Raw genomic sequence first — 7,957 nt, 5'->3', positions numbered from 1 at the left:
GAGACTGCTCTTCTAGACTGACTTGCCTGGAGAGACTTAAAACTGACAAGTAAGTGGACTTCTATTTTTTGTGGTTGGAACGGGGTGACGGAGGTTCCTGTACTTGGCAGTTAAAATACGTGATGATTTGCCTTGGCATGTATTAGATTTGGTGAGCTTTATGGAAGGATTATCTGTGGGAAATGTGCTGGATCGGAAAGAAATTACCAGAAAACTTTTTGCCTGCCTGCCACACCATCTTCATACTCTCTGAGGATAGCTTAGAAAGAGAAAAACAAATAAACCAGGGTGTGGTTAGTGAATCAGAGTTGGCCTTGTGTTTCAGCTTCTGGATGATCAAGGGTGATGGTGTCTGGATCATGGACACTTCTGCCTGTTTCCTGAAGCCTTTTTCACAAAATCCTGATTTCAAGACCTCAGAGAAAAAGAAGCTGCTATCTTTTCCCAGTCTGTCCCTTGGGTAAATCCAAACCAACAGGTTGGAGGGGCAGGCTGTGGCTGCTCAGCTGCAGCTGGTCTGTAATTACTTAGGTTGGTGCAGTGCTGAACATCAGACATCCTTAGGTGTTCAAAGATAGTTTTGAGTGAGAAGAAGGACTGAAGTGGGAAGGAAAGTGAGGCAACAGCTTTTGTGAGAGAACAATTCCCTGTGTTCCAGGGCTTTTTCCAGATCAGCTCTTGGAAATCAGTGGGTTTGTACTGTGCTCACTGAGCACCGTGGCACAGAGCTCCCGAAGGTATTTAGCTGAAGTGTAACCCCAAACGCTGTGTCACGGACTAGGCTGAGGCATTCACGTGCCCGCACCTCAGAACCCCCGTGTGATGTTTGTACCCGGCAGCTGCAGCTCCAGCGTGTGAGAAACGGGAGCAGTGTGAGCACTGGAGTCGCAGTCCCCGGGACAAGGGGTCGCTTTGTCCCCGCCGTGCGAGCCCGGCCGCAGCTCTGTGACAGCCCGGCCGTGCGGAGCTGCGGGAGGGCGGCGTGCTGCCCGGGGGGCTCTCGGGCCCTGCGGAGCCTCGTGCTGCCCGGGGGGCTCTCGGGCCCTGCGGAGCCTCGTGCTGCCCGGAGCCCTGGCACCTGCAGGGCGGCCCGGCAGGCTGCTGGCTCTGTCCCCCGGGCACCGAGCACTCCTGCGGGTGCAGCGCTGTCCACAAAGCTCCAGGGCGTGCGTGTGCTGGCGTTAGAGAACAAAGAACAGCCTCTCCTCTCCTCGCTGTGGAAACAGACACAGTCACTAACCTGCTGTTCCGTGTCCGCCTGTGTCCCGCACACCGTGGAGATGTCATGGGCAAACGGGGCCGGCCGCGGCCGAGCCGGGCTTAAAAGGACACAGGTTCTTGTTGGGTGGGGAGGGGAGGAGTGCCCAGCTCTGGAAGGAAACATCTGCCCGTCTTTAACCACTAGGAACTGCATGCACGACCTGCCTGGGTGATCACCTACCGGTTCGGCTCACCGGAGCCTGAAATCTATTGCCATAGCCTCACAAGGTTTCCCAGTTACACAATGTTGTCGCCAGAATACAGTTAAAGAAAAATTATTTGGAGAGTTCCTTTTTTTGTGTTTCATTTCTTACTGTTTCACGCTGTTAGTAGTATTAGTGTTTGAGAAAGGAACTAGTTTGCTGGTTAAATTAATTTAATTATTTTTCTCTCTTTTTCTTTTTAATGGAGAAATGAGATCCAACAGTGAAAAGTAACCTTTTTTAAAGGAAACACAAAATAAGGGAGAAGGGAGGAAAATTCTCTTTGGTTTCCAGCAAATGCCCACTTTAAATATCTATGTATTGATATTCTTATTTGGAGATACTGCTAAGGTGTTTCAGTGAATTTTTTTTGGACCAAAGGTACCTGCTCTATCAATCTGTATCAGTCTCACCAGGGGTTATATGGCACAGCCACTGTAGAGCCTGTTAATGCTGTATGGGTCCCCTCTTTTGCTGAATCACTGGTATCAGCTTGCTGTTTGGGAGTGGTTTTATTTTTAAAAGCTAAAACTTTCTACTGGCTCTAAAACAATACACTTTCCAGCCTCTTGGAATTTTTCTGTTGTATTGGAGAACAATTCAACACATGCAATTCTTGTCTTAGTGATCTCAGTGAATTAATCTTTATTTTCATTAAACAGGAGATAGAATGTGCCCATTTAAAGATCAAGAAACAATTACTGAATTTCATGTCCAAGTGAAGACTCTTTAACTGTGTAATTTGCAGTCATTTCAACATTATTTGCTTCCAAGGCTTATTCAGGGATTCAGATATTATTCTCTCTGCTTACCAAGACAAAACCCCAACTTTTAATTAATGCTTGCAGGACTAATTCTGTATGAACTGAAGTTTAGAACTCACCTGCTGTTCCTAGAATACTCCTGAAAACTTGGTTTTCTTCCTCACAAGTTTATTATGACTAGAAAAAATCAGACCACCACATATACAAATCTGAATCTTTATCCCCAGCGGGAAGCGAGTTATTTCCTCCAGATATTAGCTGATGCTTTTCCAACTTTTGTGAGAGCTTTCTCCCACTGCCCAGGCTGTGGAGCTGTCCTTGGCACGGGATGGGGTGGCCCTGGTCCCTGCCAGAGCCTCCAGCCGCGCGTGTGGCTGCGGGCAGGATGGAGCTGGGCATGGACCTGGGCATGGAGCTGAGGGGTCACAGCTGCTGGGGACACGGATGGAGATCTCTGGGGCCTGGCTGAGAGGGGCTGTGGGCTCTGACCGAGGGGCTGTGCTCGCTCTGGGGTGGGGGGACACGGCTCTGTGGGTGTGGTGGCACCTGCCTGCTGCTGGCACAGCACGTGTGTTCCCAGTGTGCCTGGTGAATGAAGGGACCGTGTGCCCATGGCTGGCGTGTTGGAGCTATTTCACATATGTGAGCTGGAGCATGTTAAGCATTAATCATCCCTCTCAAGCCTCCGTGGGCGTGGGCCAGACTCTGCTTTAGCCAGGTCAGTGAACAGGCTCCGAGGCCATGTTTGAAGCTAAGTGGTTGTGTGGCAAGATTATGTGTGTTTCACAATTCTTAAATGCTAGTAGAACATTCCTGAGTGCTAGTGGAATATAAAGTCCAATTTTAATTTAGGATCAGTGAGTAACTTAACTAGACATGAGTACCATACTGCTGTGACAAGCAGTCTGGGAATTGCTGAAGTTTGTTGAGGAGAATTTCTCGTCACAAGTGCTCAGCGAGCCAACTCAGAAAGGTGCTATGCCACAGGGGTTTGTGAGTGGAGGACTCATGGCAGGAGTGATGATTCTGGTCACAGAGACCATGAAATGGTTGGATTTACATTTTTTGGTGTAGTTACAAAAAGCAGAGTTGTCACTCTGCATTTCAAGAGGGCAAATTGAAGCTGCCAGGGAGCAGTTGGCCACGTCCCCTGAGGAGCTGGTCAGGGGGCCCAGAGTGCTGCTCAGGTTTGAGTGAAACACGTGCAGGAGAGGTGATGCCGTTCAGGCAGAAGCCAGGCAGGGCGAGGTTGCCAGCTTGGCTGAAGAGGGCACGCTGCTCTCGGCTCTCTGGAAGCCAGGCCAGGTGCCACGGGAAGAGCAGAGTCCTTGGGCCTCAGTCCAAGGGCTCGTACTGTTCAACGCTGTTATCCAGGATCTGGGTGCAGCAGGGAGTTTGCTGAGGATGCTCAAGTGGGAGGTGCTGCGGGCTCAAGGGACAAGAGGCCTTGCAGAGGGATCTAGAGAGGGGGAACACTGGGCAGCCATCAGTGGCAGGAAATCTAACAGAAACAGCAGTGCTGCTGGCAGAATTCCTGGTGGTTTCTGCAGGGCCTGGATTTCACCCAGTATGTAGTAGTGCAGCACTTCCCGTGTGAATGACAGGATAAAGATTAATGACTGTATCTGTTGGGAGCATGGGATGGAGTTCTCTCGAAGTCAGGCAGTGGCAGCTACAGGTTTGTGAGAACTGGCTGGCTCACCTTTACCCAAACTGGGAATTTTTCATCAAATTAAGTTTTCCTGAAATGCATAATTTGACAAAATATTCCAGCTCGGCTGAAATTTTAACTTAAAGGTTTCTATTTAATTTGTACCTGTATTTTTGTTTAACTCCTGAAAGCTGGCATTAGTACGGCAGTTTGAATTAATGCTGCTTTTTAAGTGCTGTTTAAAGTTGTGCTTTCATTTACATGAAGTCTTGGGGGTTTAGTGGTTGGGTTTTTTTTTAAAGTCAGCTTTAGGTAGTATAGTTTGAGCATAAGAACAGGAAGAAGCTGAGTGAGGGTTGCTATGTATTATTTATGTGTATTCGCTGATCCAGCATCTTTTTTTTTTTTTTCCCCAGCACTTTCTAAAGGCACTCAGTTATCTTCAGTTTCCACAGCTATGCTAGCAAACTGAGAACTGTCCTGGCTTCTCTGGGGTGGCCCTGTGTGCACACAGGAGGTGTAGGAAGGCCTTGCCTTGCCTTGTGCCTCTCCCAAGCTGGCTCCCCAGCAGTCCCTCGCCCTGCTGAAATGAGCAGACTCCCTACTGCTGAGCTGAAAGGAGCTCAGGAGTTGATGTGGCACTTTCTTGGTGCCTTTCTTCTCTCGTGGTGCCAGGTGAAAGCTCTGCAAGGTGATGTTAAGCAAACTGGGAAGGAATGTTCTGTCAGTGTTGTCAGAGCCAGGCCCGGCTGTGCACTGCTCCCAGTGGCTGCCTGGAGAGGAAATGGGGTTTTATCATCAGACAGAAAAATCCCAAGCGAGGTACTTGTGCTGATGCTGATAGAAGACTGTGTTTGCCACGTGATAAATGACAAGTTCGTAGTAAGAATACGATGAATTGAGATGACTTGTGTACTGCACAGACCTGTATTTGTTTACAAGAAATGTATCACTATATAGGGGGTATGTGTTACCAAACCACGCTTGAGGTGAATGCACCAGAGGCCAGAGATGCAGGAACTGGCTCTGAGTTGAGTTTCCTGGTGCCTGCATTCAAGCCTGAGAGACACTAGACAGAACAGCCCAAAATCCTTAGGAAATGTGGTATCCTAGGGAAGCAAGGACAGTTTTGGTTTGGTTTTGTTTGTTGTTTTTATTTTTTTCACCTAAGCGAGACATGAAGTAAAACCTTGCTTCCAGGAATCCACATTGGTGGAGATTCAATTTCTGGTCCAAATTTGTGCTTAGAAACAGCGATTCTGCCTCTCTCTAGTGTTTGTCTCTGCACCAAAGTCCTGATTAACTTCTCCAGGTCCTAAGAGCTGCTGAAGGAATGACAATGCTGCTGACATCTCACCATGAGAGTGTCCTTGCCAAACAGATGTCAGCAGCTCTGTTGCTCTGGGAATTTAGAGTACAAAGCAAATCTCAAGGCAGCTGCATTTTCTTACTGGACTGCAGTTCTTGCCAGTGCTTTCCTGGGCCAGGAGGCTGCCAGGCTGGACCCTGGCACTGCACACAAACTGCTGCACTCTGGCTGCTCCTGGCTGTTGTTCACGTGTAGGGCAGGAACATCTGTCACATCTGGGTTGTTCCTGAGGAACACTCATTTCTCTTGGGCTGCTTCCCTGGCGTGTAACACCACCTGCCTTTGTCTTGGGGATTTGGACTCCCAGAATATTGGCTGATGTGCCAACTCTTGCAATAGGCTTGGCATTGTTACAAACCAAAGGCAGAAAGGAGCAACAGAAAGATGTTTCCTGCCTTGCTACCAAATAGCAAAGTCCCCTAAAAAAAGGTGAAAAAATGGAATTGAATGCTTCTGTTTTCTCTCTCTCTCTCTCTCTTTTTAACCTATGGGCACAATCAGGAAATGCTGAGTCCAAAATGTGTGTGTTGTACCCAGCTATTGATAAAACATAGAAGCACAATTTATACTTACATTATTATTACATAATTGGAGAAGGTGAACCAGCTGCTTGCTTGCTGAGGAAGAGGAACTGTTTCAAACTTGACAATTTTCTTAAAAGCTGCTGTTCACAGAAGTAATGCACTAGGGCAAAGGAAATTACTGGTGAGGTTGGAAAAATGTTGTCACTTGTGCAAACAGGTGGCCCTCAGTTCCCTGGACTCTAGGTGGGCTGCAGAGGAAGGTAATTACTAGATTTACACTATGTTACCCCACTTTTAAGCAGCTAGAAGTTATTTAATGGTTGTGCTCTGTAAAGAAGCCCAGTTCTGTAAAGAACCCCCTTAAATATCTGTGCTGCACCAGCACACTAAAACATGTGAAGGTACAGCAGACAGGTATCTGCCCATGGCATGCGACTAATATTTGCCAAGTATTGATCTAGTGTGCATCTCTTATCTTTTAGCTGTAGTCCAAGGTTCAAAGTTTACCTTTTGTTTAAAAACTGATTTCACAGGGAGGTCATGTCCTTTAGCTTATCCAGCAGCAATAGAGGTCTGTAAAACTGAAATTGGTTTGCCACTACTTGGAGGAAAGCCCTGAAGCTCACATGGAAAGCCCCTGTGGCACTGAGATGTATCCACTGACATGGCAGTATGCAGACAGCCTGGACAAGTGACAGTGGAGGAAATAATTAGTCTGCTTTGGAATGTTGTGGTGTTGCCAGACCCAGCCTCAAACCAGGAGAAGATAAACCCTGACCATTTGCTCCTGACCCAGGCACACCCACAGCCCTTCCCAGTGTACTGGTCACTCATCTCCACCTTCATATTTTCACTGCAAAGAGTCAGCTGAAATTATTCCCAAATAGCTGAAACCCCAAAGCCCACTGGGAAAGGCAGGTTTACCACCAAAAAAATGGCCACAAGAAAATAATAATCCAATGTAGCAGAGGGTGTTGGTTTTTACTTCCGATTTTCCTTTATAAAGTTATGTATATATATATATTGTATATAACAATCTGTAAATAGGGGTGAGGAAAATCTCTCCCTTTAGAGGCAGAATTAAGTGATTATGCATCAAGAATTTACTCACAATTTTAAAACTGAGGCAAGCACAGAGTAGTTCCTGTCCACAGCAAGTTTGGCGCACTTCATTTCTATTTAAGTGACACCGGCCACTCTGGTCAGGGTTGTCTCTGTGTCTCAGGCACTGGGGACTGCAGTGACCAGGGCATGGACAGTCTGAAACCAGAGTGACGTGCTGGGGACAGGAATGAGCAGAAACCATCAGCCTCTGGGACAAGGACTTCATTTTAATTACATAGAGCATGCCACATGTGGGGATGCAGCTCCTCAGACCCTCTTACAACACGAGCCAGTTCCGATCTAGTTCTGTCCTCCACAAAAACCACAGGAATTCGAATTTGGCCTACCTTTACAAACTGCATTTCAGCTTTGCTAAAGCCAATCCCTGCAGGTCCCTGCTTCCCAGAGCACCTTACTGATCTCCAGTTCCCTGGAAAACCTGCCCCAGTCCCAGTCTGAGCCAGCAGCAGCCACAGCCTGGCTGAGGAGAAGTCTGGAGAGGTCAGAGCCCTGCCCTGGACTGCTGCACTTGGGGTGAGTTCCAGCTACAAATGGAACTCTGGAAACAGCCTCCAAAATGTTCTAGGACCACGCCTTTAAAATGGCTCTGAAGAGCTCCTGCACGAGGCCTTGTCCCAGCCCTGGCTCGCTCACACTCACACAGGCCCTGCCTGCAGAATTCCTGATCCAAACCTCCGCCTTTCGGGAAATCTGACAGAGGATTAAGAGCAGTCATCACCTCAGGCCTTCAGGTTTGGCAAGATTTTGTAGTGAACTGACCCAAATTCAATTCCTAAATCTAAATCTCTGACAAGTCTTGTTAGAAAGATACCAGACAGTCACACAGGCCACTGAATTAAAAGCCAGCAGAAGGAATAAAAGAAAGGAAGTTCCTTTCTTCCCTCATCAGTCTGGGACTGTAGGACTGAATCTTTGGCACCAAGAGACGAGAGAGTTTCGTTTAGACATTGTTATTTCTCAGACCTGGGCGGTGCTGAGCTGCTCCCGTGTGCCTGCAGTGCTTTGGGAGGGACAAGGCGACATCCCACTTCTGCCTGGATAAATGTCAAGATCATAAAAAG

Source organism: Onychostruthus taczanowskii, unplaced genomic scaffold, assembly GCF_017590055.1.
Source record: "Onychostruthus taczanowskii isolate IOZ18803 unplaced genomic scaffold, ASM1759005v1 scaffold201, whole genome shotgun sequence".
Classification (NCBI taxonomy): Eukaryota; Metazoa; Chordata; class Aves; order Passeriformes; family Passeridae; genus Onychostruthus; species Onychostruthus taczanowskii.
Note: the sequence above shows the minus strand (reverse complement) of the source record.